This window comes from Chiloscyllium plagiosum, unplaced genomic scaffold (assembly GCF_037043375.1).
Source record: "Chiloscyllium plagiosum isolate Xiang-an unplaced genomic scaffold, Cpla_swu_hap1 HiC_scaffold_11, whole genome shotgun sequence".
NCBI classification, from domain to species: Eukaryota; Metazoa; Chordata; class Chondrichthyes; order Orectolobiformes; family Hemiscylliidae; genus Chiloscyllium; species Chiloscyllium plagiosum.
In genome coordinates, this window is record NW_028270149.1 from 46,143,500 (window position 1) to 46,159,418 (window position 15,919).

At 39.5% G+C, this 15,919-nt stretch overlaps 1 protein-coding gene and 1 long non-coding RNA gene across 6 annotated transcripts in view; one reads left to right on the forward strand and one right to left on the reverse strand.

The window, feature by feature from the left end:
* The window catches only part of dlg3 (discs, large homolog 3 (Drosophila)), a 546,829-nt gene that overhangs the window by 164,629 nt on the left and 366,281 nt on the right, over positions 1–15,919 (forward strand). The window lies entirely within an intron of this gene.
* LOC148148791 (uncharacterized) overlaps positions 10,464–15,919 on the reverse strand; it is a 42,821-nt gene continuing 37,365 nt past the window's right edge. Inside the window, exon 3 of the long non-coding RNA XR_015758654.1 lies at positions 10,464–10,943. This is a non-coding gene — a long non-coding RNA (uncharacterized LOC148148791). The remainder of the gene's footprint in view (positions 10,944–15,919) is intronic.

Sequence of the window (15,919 nt, forward strand, 5' to 3'; positions counted from 1 at the left end):
TGTTCCTTTTTTATGTTCGAAGATCTTGGTATATAATAATATATTTTAAAATTACTTGTTGAAGGAACTCAAGTGACTCAAAATGCTGCTTTTAAAAAAGACCAGGAATAAAGCACTCAGGAAGCTAAAATCATTCTTTATTCTCTCTATTTAAAATCTGCATAACCTTCACTTTTCCCCAGTCCCAGTTGTCTGCTTTTGGACAATGTTCTCAATGCCAAGGTCTTTATCATGAAAATCAAAAATCAGAGTAGTAATGGAGGGATAAAAAAAGGTGGATGAAAAAATGGCAAAGTTTCAAAAGAGACATGAACATAGTACAAACTGGGTACATACTCAATGAGAAATAAATATGGGGTATTCAAAGTTAAAGTATCCTGGATGACTAAGAATATTGATGAGAAAATAAGGAAGATAAAAGAGGCATATGGTGCACAGTGCAGTAATAATAGTAATAGAAATCAGGAAGAGTATTTCATATTCAGGAGAGAAGCCAAGGCTAGAAGAATGAATGCTAAGAAGAAGCATGAGGAAAGGATGGCAGACAATGCTAAACAAGTAGTAAAATGTTCTGCAAAGCTATTAATAGTAAAAGATTGGCGAAGGATAGAGATTGTACCATATAGAGGTTAGGAATTAAAGGTTAGAAATTAAGCTTACAAAGCCAGGTAAAATTGGAACAGCTGATCTTTAGAAACTGGTCTTCCAACAAGAGAATTATAGGAGTGAGAAAATGATAAAGGATGAGAGACAGAAGAGAATGGAAAAAAGAAGAGACAATTCCATGAAAGAGGAAGGAAGTTTAAATTAAAGCTGCTCACACTAAGAAGGGAGAATCAACATGAAGGCTGTTCTGGTAAGAATCCACACCTAACTCAGACTTAAGAGCTAAAATTAAGTTCACATATTTAATTCCAGAGATCTGGTTAACACATAAGTTTGTGGTAAATTTACAGGGGGCTCAGAGAACTGTTCAGATGGGCCAGGCAAAAGTGAAAGGAAAGCTCCCTTAGTGGAACTTGGAGTATAGCAGAAGCTGAACATCCACTTAATGACAGAACTGCTCAAGGAAAGGTGGAACAATTTAAAGGAAAATTCATTCCAAAAATGAAGCAAAAAGAGGAAATGAACATGCCCCATGGTAGACTTCACTGTTGAATACACCAGTGAAGTTAAAATACATTTGGACATGAATAGGAAAGATTTAGAGGGATATGGGCCAAATGCAGGTAAATGGAACTAATTTAGTTTAGGAAACTTGGTCAGCATGGGTGTGTTGGACCAAAGGGGCTATTTCTGTGTTGAATGACTCTATGATTCTATGAGTAAAACCAAAGACTGAATTTTCCCAAAATGTGGCTAATTTTACTCTGCTTGCATCAGTACGTGTGCACCCCATCTGAATAGCTGCACTCTTAAGGAACTTTGTGCTCAGCAATAGAGCAGTGCTCACCTGTGTGTTCGAACTTATGGCATTCACACTACAGGTGCCACATTTAAACCTAGCTGTGCACCATTTCAATTGCTGCCAGCATAGTCTGAAGCAACCACACAGATAAGTGCAGTGTTCATGGTCCAGGTAATCATGCAGCAGTGCCACAAGAAGGTTAATGATAGTACAGAGGTTATAGAAATAGGCAATAAAGGATCAAAACTTGGAAAGGTGGCATAGCTGAGGGAACAAATCTGTCTGCCATTCCCAAATTAGATTTTGAACACAGGTTAGAACAAAGTGGGCGGCACGGTGGCACAGTGGTTAGCACTGCTGCCTCACAGTGCCTGAGACCCGGGTTCAATTCCCGCCTCAGGCGACTGACTGTGTGGAGTTTGCACGTTCTCCCCGTGTCTGCGTGGGTTTCCTCCGGGTGCTCCGGTTTCCTCCCACATCACAAAAGATGTGCAGGGTCAGGTGAATTGGTCATGTTAAATTGCCCGTAGTGTTAGGTAAGGGGTAAATGTAGGGGTATGGGTGGGTTTCGCTTCGGCGGGTCGGTGTGGACTTGTTGGGCCGAAGGGCCTGTTTCTACACTGTAATGTAATGTAATCTAATCTAATCTAATCTAAAAGAAAATGAATGCAGAATGTATATGTTGTCTTCCCAATTTTTGTATTGTTATTTCATTCCAAACTTATAAAGGAGCATTCACTGTTAGCAAAAGGGAAAATATTGTTCTCATTTGTTCCTCATAGTTGAGAGGTGATAAGGTTGTTGGAAAAGTTGACTTCTAAATTTTGACTTTAATCATCTGATATTTAATGTCTGGAATCTTTCATGGATTAAAATCATTTTAATAAAGTAAAAGCACTGACTTAAGATAGCAACAGTAATCATCTGATCTCAGCTTCAACCAGTTCAAGAAACTAGCGAGTTTTGAGAAGATTTGTAGCTCAGGTTGAGTGTCTGGATGTAAGTTTGCTCGCTGAGCTGGAAAGTTTGTTTTCAGATGTTTCATCACCATACTAGGTAACATCATCAGTGAACCTCTGGTGAAACCCTGGTGGTATGACCCGCTTTCTATTTAATTCAAGAAGCTGTCAATAAAAAAATGACAACCTGAACAGATCTTGTTGGACAGTTCCAAAGGGTTTATACAATATTTACATGTGATCTTTTCTGCAGTTAACAGTACAAAAAGCAACAGACACCTCCTATCTCATTCAAATGAGTGAAACCAGTCACTCAAATCTGTAACTCTGATTTGATTTACACTTTTCTGAAAGTATTATATAATGCATAAAAGTTGCCTGCAGATTACGCTGTTTGGACAAAAATTGAAACTGGATAGAGGCATTTTTGAAAGAGACAAGATGCTCTTTGGCGGAGGTATGGCACTCTTTGGGATTTTAGAAAAGCATGTTCATGTTTAAAAAGTGCATAAACTCACTGGGACTTGCAAAGTTGTTGATAACTGTCCACAAATGTGAAGTTAAATGAACAACGCTCAGCTTTTGAGATTGCCAGGTTATATAAAACCATTATAAGGTTTGTGCTGCATGACTGATATCCTCAACTCACATTTTTACAATCAGATCCTTACTGATGGACATCTGCTAACGAGAGCAGCTTTTATTTGTCATTTCTGCTATATACAACTGATGCAGTAAAAATGAGACAGCGTTCCTCCAGGACCAAGGATGCTACATGGATAGCACAAACTATTTAATCGTACATGGCATGACGTGCATAAGAAGTGCAAAATACACAAGTTACAGTGTAACAGAAGAATGATAAATAATAGACATTTTTCTAGCAGCAATATGAAATAATTTCAGATGGGAAAGAGTCCAATTATACTGTGTTAAAGAGCCTGATAACTTCGGTGAAGAAACTGTTGCACAGTCTGGCCGTGAGAGACCATATGCTCCAATATCTTCTGCCAGATGGCAGGAGGAAGAACAGTTTCAGAGAGAGGTGTGGGGGGTCTTCCACAAAGCTTTTAGCCTTTTGGATGCAGCATGTGGAGTAAATGTCTGTAATAGAGGGAGGAGAGATCCCGATGATCTTCTCAGATGTCCTCACTATCCGTTGTAGGGACTTACAATCCGAGATTATGCAATTCCTGGACCAGGCAGTGATGCGGCATCTCAGGGTACACTCAATGAACTCTCTATAGAATGCGGTGAGGATGGGGAGTGGGAGATGGGCTTTCCTCAGCTTGCACAGAAAGTAGAGACTTTCTTGGCCATGGAGCTGGTGTTGAGGGTCCAGCTGAGATTCTCCACCAGGTGGACGCCAAGAAATTTGATGCTCTTCATGGGGCAGAGCGAACAGCAATGGACTCTATTTGCTTATTGAATGAAAATGGTTGTTGGCATAAGGTTTCAAGTACTTAAGTAAAATGTTTGTTACATAAATGAGGAGCATTCAAATGAAATGCTTGTTTTCAGAATGGATTTATCCTTGCAATTTTACTTTGTTAGATGTTTGTTTTGTATCAAATGAACACACTCATTTGTCAATTGTGACATAACCAATAGACTAGTAACTTTATTTTCCATCATAATGTTTCCTGATTAATGCCCATATATAACAGGTGAGTTGGAGAGGGAATGGCAAAAGGTGGATATTTTCTCTTTTAATATTTATTTCTAAACTTTTCATACCGAGCCAGGTCCTTGACTGGCTCTATGCCTCAGGAACCAGACAGCCTCATAGGCTCTTCATGAATCACCTGGCCCAATTTCTAATCCAGTCCACTTCCCTCAACCAAACTTCCCAAGTGCAGGCAGCCACTTTTAAAGATCAAGTTCATGGATGTGGACTTTCTTCTAACTCTGCACTTTCAACTCTAGAAAAGAAAATTGGGACCAAAGGCCCTTTTCTTTCAACTATCAAATCTTGACCTTCCTTTTTATACTAGGTACCCTCCCTTTTTCCACTTTATGCTTGTGTTTGTGTGTGTGCCTGACGTCATGTTTTGTTACTTTCTTTCATTGAAGAAACACTTCTAATTGGCCTGTGGAAATAAGTGATTGTCTTCAAAGCAATTAATTGGCTGTGATGCAAGTTGTGAAGAGAGCACGGAGGAAGGTATTAAATGAAGGTAATGGAGATCTTGGTTCCTGGGAGACGTCCTTCTCAAGCATTTCTCAAGGATCAAGGACTAAAGAGGCAAAGTTGCACTACTTTGGATAGTCCTTAATTAATCAGAGGATATGACAGGTGACTAATGGATTACCACGCATCTTACAGGACTGCCATTTAGAGTTTCCTCAGATATCCTTTTATACATAGCATGTCAAACATTATATATGATCTTTTACCATTAAATCAGCCTATTCACCAAGGTACATTGCTACTTTAGGCAATTGAAAATCCACTATAGATTAAAAATTCTTATATAGTTTTTATCCCAACTCTCTCCCTAAGCCCACACCGTTCCTTAATTGTTCCTTATTAAAGGACAGCTCTTTGACTGAATCATATCCTCTGGTGCATCATTCACTTGGTTATAATTTTATCTGAGTATTAACAGTGAATGTAGCAAATTAGATTGTCCAATCACACAAAGCAATAGACTTCACTCTGTTCTTTCTTGACATCATTGCATATGCTCTCTGCTAGCCGAGTTACGAATAGCAGCTAGCCAACATCTCAACCTTTAATAATGTTTTTAAATTGCATGGAATTGCATCTAATGTAAAGAATCTCTTAACTGACAGAAATCTTGAAGTGTGGTGAACATAAATTTCATATTGATTGTAAATAAAATGGTTGAAGCACTAACGGAATATTTTATGTTCTGCTGATTTTCTAAATGTGCCTTCCAGTGGAAGTTACCTATGGAGATAATTATTAGTTAAGCCATGAGCCATCATTGCTGTTCCTGTGTTTCCCATCCACTAAACTGAAAATAGATTCAACTCCTTTAAAAGCTGCTTTTATTTCGCTCTGAGCTGCATTGAATTGTTGCTGATAAACTAGCAAGTCCCACAGATAGAATCCGATTTGATTTTGCTGCAAATCTGGTCAGTCAGATTTTGCTATCCCCATAATGGGACAAACTGCATTGGGCCGGGGAGTCTAAAGTTTTGACCTTTTGGTTTACAGAACAGTTGTCACCATTTAGTGAGATCTGGGCTGTGTATATCAGTAAAACATGAAAGTCCAAGAGAAATTCCACCACCAATGCTTTCACTGTTTCCTTCTGACTCAGTGGGAAAGTCATTGAACAAACAAAAGTATCTGCCTTGAAGCCAGGTCCGCAATCATTCAGAAAGTGTAGTGAAGAAGATTAGTCAGTGCATTGAGTCTAGGAGTTGGAAGGTCATGTTGCAGCTGTACAGGACATTGGTGAGGCCACTTTTAGAACACTATATTCAATTCAGGTTTCCCTGCTGTAGGGAAAATGTTGTTAAACTGGAAAGAGTTCAGAAAAAATATACAAGTATATTGCCGGGATTGGAGGGTTGAGCAATGAGGAGAGGCCAAATATGCTGGGGCTTTTTTCCCTGGAGTGTCAGAGGCTGAGGGGTGATCTTATTGAGGTTTATAAAATTGTGAGGGGCATGGATAGGGTTTTTACACAAGGTCTTTTGCCCAGCATAGGGGAGTCCAAAACTAAAGGGCACAGGTTTAAGGAGAGAAGGGAAAGATTTGAAAGGGACCTAAGAGGCAACTTTTTAATGCAAAGGATGATGCATGTATGCAATGATCTGCCAGGGAAGTGGTGGAGGCTGGTACAATTGCAACATTTTAAAAGGCATCTGGTTGGGTGCATGAAAGGTTTAGAGGCATATGAGCCAAATGCTGGCAAATGGGACTTGATCAGTATAGGATATCTGGTCAGCATGGATAAGTTGGAACAAAGGGTCTGTTTCCATGCTGTACAATTCTATGACTCTATAACTCTTGTACAACCAACATCCATGGATTGGACACTGTCAGTGATTGTTGAGAAGATTTGTAGCTCAGGTTGCAGTTCTGGATGTAAGTTTGCTTGCTGAGCTGAAAGGTTCATTTTCAGACGTCTCATCACCACACTAGGTAACATCTTCAGTGAGCCTCTGGACAAAGCCTCCGGAGGCCCACTGAAGATGTTACCTACTATGGTGATGAAACGTCTGAAAATGAACCTTGCAGCTCAGCGAGCAAACCTACATTCAGCATTGGATACTGTTTACGGATAATCTGAAAACTGTCTCTGTTGTTTGGTCCTGTTTATTCACCTCTAAAATAGCCAGAATTCAAGGGAGACCAAAGAAGATACTTGAAAAGCACTGTGGAATTCTCCTTGAAGTCCACAATCCTTGACTTTAATAATGGGGAGGAGCTTGCCAACAAATCTTCAGACAACATCTCCGAGCTGCATCATGCAATGAATTACAATATCTGAATGTTGAAACAGAGTTATATTGAAGAAGGTAAAAAAGAAGCAAATCCTGGGCTCCTGATCCCACTACCTAATTTTACGTTCTGCTACATATAGCCAATGCCGACTCAGTGACTTGAAAATCCATGGTAGATGCTATGACCCTGATCCTTGAATTGAGAATCAACTGCCACCAACAACGTAGCAGAAAAATGAGTGGGTGGGAAATGCAGCTGTAGTTTGTCATGCAGAATGTATAAGGTGAGAAAAAGATAAGAAGGGAAAAGAGAATGTGGTATAAAAACCAGCACAACATCCCTTTAAGCATTGTCACTTTCAACAGCCAAGGCTATCTCCTGCCTGTAATAAAAGCAAAGTACTACAGATGCTAGAGATCTGAAATGAAAACAAAGTGCTGTGGAGACTCAGCAAGCCTGCTTGTAATGACAAGCAGATGTTCCTCACAGAGGACAGGATGCATAAGTAAGTTTAGACTCTTCTGATTGCCTGCTTTGGTATATTGTGCATGGCCCAATAGAAAAAAACAGGGTACGGTTAGTGATGTTGTGAAATATTTTGAAAATATCTCTGCCACAATTGAGTGATTTGTACATTGTATAGTGTACATATGGCTAAGTGAAGATGCATTAGTAATGACAATAAGTGGGACAGTGGGTAGGCCAAATATAATCCAGCCAATTGCCATCTCAACAATCTCTCAATCATGGGCAAGTGAGTAGAAGCTGTTGTTGATAGTGCTATGATGTGGCACTTACTCAGCAATAACTTACACATTAACTCTTGGTTTAGATTATGCAAGTATTCTTCAGCTGCGGGCCACATTATAACCTTATTTAAAATAAAGGCAAAAGAGCTGCATTCTGTGAATGAGGTGATAGTGACTGGCTTAGACTTCACTTGGTTATGGAATACAAGTCAGAAGTGGAATTGTCTTCACTTGTTTAGATGAGTACAGCTCCAGAATTGTGCGACATCATCCAGGACAAAGTAGCCAGTTTGATCAGCACAACATCCATGACATTAAACAGTCAATTGCCCTATGATGAGCAGCTTTTTTGTTCCAGGGTGTACTATCTTTTGTTTATTGAGCTGAAATAGTTAATACTGAGGTGTGTCGTAGATACTAATCATAATGAAGATGTGATATGGACTTGTGGCAGAACAACCTAGGATGTCAAAGGAACAAGACCAAACATCTGGACCTCCTCAAATCTCAGAAATAATGTCTATCATGTTAATGTAACCGATATTCTGGATTAGTGGTGCTGGAAGAGCACAGCAGTTCAGGCAGCATCCGAGGAGCAGTAAAATCAACGTTTCGGGCAAAAGTCCTTCATCAGAAATACAGGCAGAGTGCCTGAAGGGTGGAGAGATAAGTGGGGGGGGAGGGAGGGGGGGGGGGGGGGGGGGAAGAAAGTAGCATAGAGTACAGTAGGTGAGTGGGGGGGGATGAAGGTGATAGGTCAGGGAGGATGGTGGAGTGGATAGTGGAAAAGAAGATAGGTAGGTAGGACAAGTCATGGGGACAGTGCTGAGCTGGAAGTTTGGAACTGGGGTGAGGTGGGGGAAGGGGAAATGAGGAAACTGTTGAAGTCCACATTGATGCCCTGGGGTTTTACCCACCACTCACATATTGTGCTCTATGCTACTTTCTCCCCACCCCCACCCTACTCTCATTTATCTCTCCACCCTTCAGGCACTCTGCCTGTATTCCTGATGAAGGGCTTTTGCCCGAAACATCAATTTTATTGCTCCTCGGATGCTGCCTGAACTGCTGTGCTCTTCCAGCACCACTAATCCAGAATCTGGTTTCCAGCATCTGCAGTCATTGTTTTTACCTAATGTAACCCATAGCCAGTTGCTAACATACAATAAACTGTTAACGATAAGACATTGTTCCATTTAGACAAGGAAATACTTTTCTCTATGACTCTAGATGAAAGAGACCTTTTAGTTTTCCACTTTTAAGGATGATAATAGATACAACTTTCATCATGAGCAACAGTTCAACCAATGCACTGGCATACGATGTGGCATGGTAGATAGTTGTGCAGATTTGATTTGACTGCTCATGCAAAACAAGTTAAGCAGAACTGTGAGATCTTCAGAGTCAGCTTTAGGTTGTCTGCTCAATCCAATAAGTTAGCAGCTGGGTAGAGCCGATGATTTAAGAGCCCTATGGAAGAAATGCAGATGAAATTCACAACAAGGGATAATACACTAGTGAATAATAAAACTGGTTTAGTGAACTCTAGTAAGTTCAGTTAGCAGATAGCAGTTTCCTGGAGAGGGAGAATCAGCCTGGGGCAACTGTCTGTGGAGTTTGCACATGCTCCCATGTCTGCACAGGTTTCCTTCAGGTGCTCTAGTTTTCTCCCATGAAATCCAACAAAGGTCCAAAGAAATCCAGGTTAAGTGGATTGGTCATGCTAGATTGCCCCATAATGTTCAAGGATGTGTGGGTTAGATGGATAGTAAATGTGGGGTTATGGGAATAGGTGGGATGCTGTTTGGAAGGTTGGAGCAGACTCTATGGGCCAAATGGCCTCTATTTATACTGAAAGGATTCTATGATTCTGAATGTGAGATGATGCATTTGAAGTAGGCAAGCAACACTAGCAGTAAAGAGGAGTATATTGAGAGCAGAAGAGGAGTGAGAGATCTTGGAATGCATAACCACAGGTCCTCGAATGATAGTATTAGTGGTGACATAGGAAAGAAAGCATTTGGAATGCTCTCATTTTTTCAATAAAGTTTAGAATACAAAAGCAGAGATGCAACATTGTAACTGTATAAAATACTGGTTAGACTGGAATTTTGTATTCAGTTCTAGCAATCATATTACTGGAAGGACATAATTGTTTTGGAGAGGAGATTTATATGAATGCTATCAGGGCTTGAAAAAAATGCAGTTATGGAAAGATTAAGCTGGCAAGGTTGTTTTCCTTCAAATAGAGCAGAGTGAGGGGGTACTTAATTGTAATCTGCAGAATTATGAAGTGCCTAGAGATCAGACAGGAATGATCTGTTCTCTTAGTGGAGAGGTCAATTACCAAATGCACAGATTTAAAATGATTTAGAAAAAAATAGACCAGACATGAAAAAAAAATCTCCATTCAGAGGGTCACGAGTTTGTCATTCACTCCCTGATTTGATGTTAGAGGCAGAAATCATCAACTCATTTAAAAGGCCCCTGCATCTACTTCTGAAATTCTATAACTTAGTAGGCTCTGGTCCGGTGCTAGAAGACAGGATTAAAATAGGCTACTAGTTGTTATTTTCTCAGCCAGCACAGTCATAGTGGGTTGAATAGCCTCCCTGTGTGTTGTAACGTTTCTATCATTCAATGGAAATATCCATCTGAGGCTGCAAAGCCAGAAACATTGAAAAGCCAGTAACTAAAGGAATAGCATTGGACAATTTAAAAGCCTACGATAACCTAATCTAAAGGAGATAGAACTATTAGGAGATACTTTGTAAAAGTTTGATAAAGTCGAGGATTATTTAAAATGTGAGGAATGGGAATCAATCAGTAAAAGCTATGATTAAAGCTGGAATCAATTACTAAATCTGCAGACAGAGATATTCAAACAGAGAAGCAAGGAGAAAGGTGGGAATTCTCTGTTTTACTCCATTTTAATCCTTCATTTTAACCTTGCTGGAAATAATAATTCCAGTACACAGCAAAGAGCAGCAGAACTGTTACACTGCAAAAATCATTTAAGCAAGCAAAATATATGATCATATTAGGAAGACCTTGCATCAGATATAGTATTGTCAGGAAGACTAAATTTCAGAAATGGGCCATATAGAGCACAGAAATGCACAAAACATTTGGAGAAAACAATATCAGAGATCCAGAAAGGCTTCCAGATTGGATACCAACTTAGAAGCTGAACCTGGAATATAAAGCTACTCCAATAGCAATCATGTCACCATTATGGATTGTTGTAAATTTTATCTGTTTCACTAATGCTCGAGGAAAGTAAATCTGCCATCCTTTGCTGGTTTGACCTACACGTGACTCCAGATCCATAGCAATACAGTTGACACTTAACTGCCAATTAGGGATGGGCAATAAATATTGGCGTAGGCAGTGACATCCATTTTCTGTGAACAAATACATATGAAAAAATATACATTAGAACATTGAAGCATAGGACCATGAATAAACCATTCACCCATCATGCCTGTTCAACTATTCTAGGTCATGGCTAATCATCTCTTCAATTCATTTTCAATACTACCTCCATATCCCTTAATGTCAGTGGTCTCAAAGAACCTAAGATTTCTAGCTTGAACTTGTTCAATGATTGAACTTCCACAGCTGTCTGAGGTAGAGAACGTTAAAGATTCACAACTTCAACTATAGAATTAATAAAATTCTTCAAATAGCATGATTTAATAGAAGAGTTCAGCATCCAGGGGAATCCATTGATGATTTCAGTAATGATCTCTACAGATTAGTGGAGAAATGGGACTATTGTGACTTCAAGTAAGATTTGTAAAGGCAGAATTGTTGTAGGAATTGCTGATGAGTCTTTGTCAGATGTATTACAGCCCAAAGAAGACCTGACTCCAGAGAAAATCATTCACATGGTGAGTGAAAAGTCTAGAAATAACACAGTCAATGGTAAGAGGAGAATCAGGAGATCAGCAGAGTCAATTACATTCTTAGTACATAAATGACAAACATTAAACATGAAAAACTAGTACAGCAATCAGTCCGGGCACCAGACATTAAAATTGCTTTTTAGCAGTATGGAGCAAAGAAACCTTACAGGCAGAGGCAGTACCCAGTTATTAAAAGTGGGTGCATTGTCTGTGACATAATAAGTCACTTTCAGAAACTATGCAGAAACAGAACATGGTTCCAGAAAAGTATGAAATCAAATAGTTACCCACACAAATAACATAATGAGGTAGAATAGTTTAAAAGCAAAGAAAAACTTAAAGTATTCCAATGGAAAATAGGTGATCTAGATCATACATTTTGAAAAGCTGATATATCTATCAATGATCATCTCATGAATTTCAAGTTTGGCTCTGGGGTGAGTGTGACTACAAACAGCCACAGTTAAGACAATACTGTCAGGTTTGTGAAGATTTGTAGCTCAGGTTGAGATTTAGGGTGTAGGTTTGCTCGCTGAGCTGTAGGTTTGATATTCAGACGTTTCATTACCTGGCTAGGTAACATCATCAGTGGCGACCTCCAAGTGAAGTGAAGCTGTTGTCTCCTGCTTTCTACTTATATGTTTGTCCTGGATGGGGTTATTGGGGTTTGTGGTGATGTCATTTCCTGTTCGTTTTCTGAGGGGTTGATAGATGGTATCTAGATCTATGTGTTTGTTTATGGCGTGGTTGGAGTGCCAGGCCTCTAGGAATTCTCTGGCATGTCTTTGCTTAGCCTGTCCCAGAATAGATGTGTTGTCCCAGTCAAAAAGGTGTTTTTTTTCCTCCGTTTGTAGGGCTACGAGGGAGAGAGGGTCGTGTCTTTTTGTGGCTAGCTGGTGTTCGTGTATCCTGGTGGCTAACTTTCTTCCTGTTTGTCCTACGTAGTGTTTGTGGCAGTCCTTGCTTGGAATTTTGTAGACGACGTTGGTTTTGTCCATGGGTTGTACTGGGTCTTTTAAGTTTGTTAGTTTTTGTTTGAGAGTGTTCGTGGGTTTGTGTGCTACTAGGATTCCAAGGGGTCTTAGTAGTCTAGCTGTCATTTCTGTCACCTATGCAACATATTCAAGAAGAACAGATACTCAAAAAATACAGTTCGCAGATTCCTCAAGAACAAACCATGACAAGCAGACCAAACACAGCCAGAAACCCTACCACCTTACCATACATCAAGGAAGTTTCAGAAATGACACACCATACTCCTGTCAGTTGATGAATCAATAACTGATCTAATTCAGAGTGCCACCCTGAATAAGTAATTACGATGGATTGAATTATGATGTTAGATGCTGAGCTGATTCAAAAGAAACACGTTGATGCAGTATATTTGACTTTCTTCTCAGGAAACATCTTCAGCAACAGTTGTTAGAGCCTTGCTATCAATTTTGAATTTGGAACTGGGAAGTGTGAATTAAAGATGATTTTTGAACTGGGAGGTAATAGCTTGTTTGTTAAAAGGAAAACAAACCAAACACCCTTTTGTTTATTTGTGAAGCTAGGCCTTGAAGTTAATTGCAGGCTGATTCCTGATAAAAGTTCAGCAGACGTTTCATCACTGAGGAAGAGCATAATGTTTAAACAGTTAGCAGAAGTTGACTATTAATGATGTCAGTACCTGGCAATGAGTTCCAGCAAGTCTGGAAAAGAGCTTATGTTCAAACTGACAGCAGATGTTGAATGGTAACTGGGAGCTTGTGGAGGAGACAGTCCATTTATCAGGGATTGGTCAGAGTTTGAATTAGGTTTTGAGCTGTGTTTTCTGTGAGAGGAAAACTGGCTGTTGATGTTACAGCATGAAGATTTGAAAGCTCCTTACCTAAGCATCTTTATCAATGCTTGAAAATTTGGTGAATAGAGAAGCAACTTGCAAGTATTACTCTCTTTATCTGAGTGAGCGGTAAAGGTGATCCTGATCAACTTCTTAAGAAAATCAATCAACCAACTCTCATCTATGCCTGCAGAACAATGCTTCATGAAAACCATATAGGTAATCTGGCCAGTTTTGTTTTTTTCATTTATTAATCCATTAACTGTACTTGTTTGTCTTTTGTATGAATGGGTCTGAAAAGGGGTTTAATATGTAAACCAATTAGATTACTTTATCACTTTAATTTCTGCTCTGTTAAAGTTACTGAATTGTTTATAAATTGCTAAGATTTTGTTTTAGATAGTAAAAACTGGTGTCTGAAATTGATAATTTGCAAAGTCTATGGTTGATTATTTAAAAGTCTATTTAAGAACCATTGGAGTCAATTTTGAGGATCTTTGAAGGTTTTAATTTTATTGTGTTGCAATTACAGAGGTAAAAAGGCTGATTTGGCCTGACTCAATGTTATAACACAGTAATGTACATCTGCCAAATGAGAAAATATCCTCAACTAGCCAAATAGTGGAAGTGAGCAAGTTGGTTTCACTTGCTCACCAAGACCAAATAGGCACAATAGTGCACTTCAAAGGGAATGGAGGTAGCCACCTCCATCATAACCAGCAGCTCATACAGTATACTGAGCTGACAAACCTATTCAACATCATCTACAGGAGGTGCTGCAGCAACATAACAAACTTGATTAACAACACATACAAAAACATTACCACTGTCACTTAGGAGGACGAAGGCAGCAGGAGCCTAGGAAAATCACCACCTTTGAGTTCCATCCAAGTTAAACACCTGGCTTGAAAATATATTTTGCCTTTCTTTTATTTTTACTGCATTATAATTCTGAAACTCCCTACCTAACAACACTATGGGAGCAGCTTAGCCATCACTTTCTCATGTGTAATTGGATATAAGAAATAAATGCTAGCTTGTCAGTGATTTCATATACAGTCACTGAAGAATTAATTCAGAAATTGAGGAAATGGAGTGAATTGTTATACAATAGTTAAAGGAGAATGAAGTGCAAGTGTTTATGAATATTGTGAGTAGTATGACTGGTGTGAAAACGGCATTGAGGTAAGGTTCCTACCCTGACGACACTGAAGTCATTAAATATTTGTATGCTTTGAAGCCATGCACCTGAAGCTAAGCTCTAGCACTGAATGCCATGACGTCTGCCTACTGATGATGGTAGTGTAGTGCCTGGAGGACTTCTAACCATCTGTCATGCAGTGAATTTCCCAGTGACAAAAATAAAATACTACAGCTGCTGGAAAATTGAAATAAAAAACAGAAAATGCTGGAAATACTCAGCATGTAATGTTCCTTCTGTGCAAAGTGAAGTAGAATTGATGATCTGGATTTAACACCGAGGGTTAGACTCCCCATTTCCTCACAAGAATTCCAGGGCAAGTGTGTCCCTACATGGTCATCCCATTCTGCTTTAATAATTTGGACAATAGCCCTTTAAATAATATGAAATGGGACTTAAATTTATTTTCATGGGAAACTCTGCATCACAAATCTGCTGATTGGTCAGAGGCCAACAGGTCTGACACCAGGATTAGCTGCAACTGTCAGTATTGTCAGAGGGCCAGAGAAGAGGAAGCATGGCTATCCCCAAACCAGATACATCCTGCAATCTTGCAACGTCTGGACCAGGAGAATAGGAATTCATGTTGAACAGGGCAGGATGATGGGGTGCACTTGGAGAGGCAAATCAAAAAGGTCCATCCAATTGCCAGAGGAGTCCTGGGATGGAAACATATTTAACTGATATTCTTTTTTTCAAAACACACCTCATTGATCAGCTGTCCTAAAGATTGTCACAGGTTTTTTTCACAACCTGTTAAATTGGACATGATTTGGAGATGCTGGTGTTGGACTGGGGTGTACAAAGTTAAAAATCACACAATGTCAGGATATAGTCCAAGTTTTAATTGGAAGCACTAGCTTTCAGAGCAGTGCTTCCAATTAAATCTATTGGACTATAACCTAGTGTTGTGTGATTTTTAACTTTGTTAAATTGGAGCAATGGCAGGATGTGGCCTTTAATTAGATATGAATTTTATATTTGAGAGTCACCAATGATCCACAGGCAGGCAGTATATGTAACTCCTCTACCACAGCCCATAAAATCATTGTGCAGGCAGGATGGCATTTGCCAATGGCATGGTGCCCCAATTTACAGGTTCACCCACTTAATCTCATGGCTTCAGGTGCCCTGTGACATTCAGCCCAACGTTTCTGGTCAATGACCCAATCAAAATTGTTGGAAATACTTAACAGCCTAGCAGCATCTACAGAGAAATACAGGATGACATCTTACAGAGGCTCGAGTGGCATGGGCAAACGTGAAATTTGTGGTCATCAAGGCCTATCTCAAGGTTGGGAGCATCTTGGTGCAAATTTTATACATTTGGCAAGCGGCATGGCAACTTTCTTGGTAGGCAGCAGTGGGTTTTCAACTAAGTATGATAATTGTTTTTCAAATGCCTTCTTAATTGTCCAGCTTGTCTCAATAATATTCAATCTTATT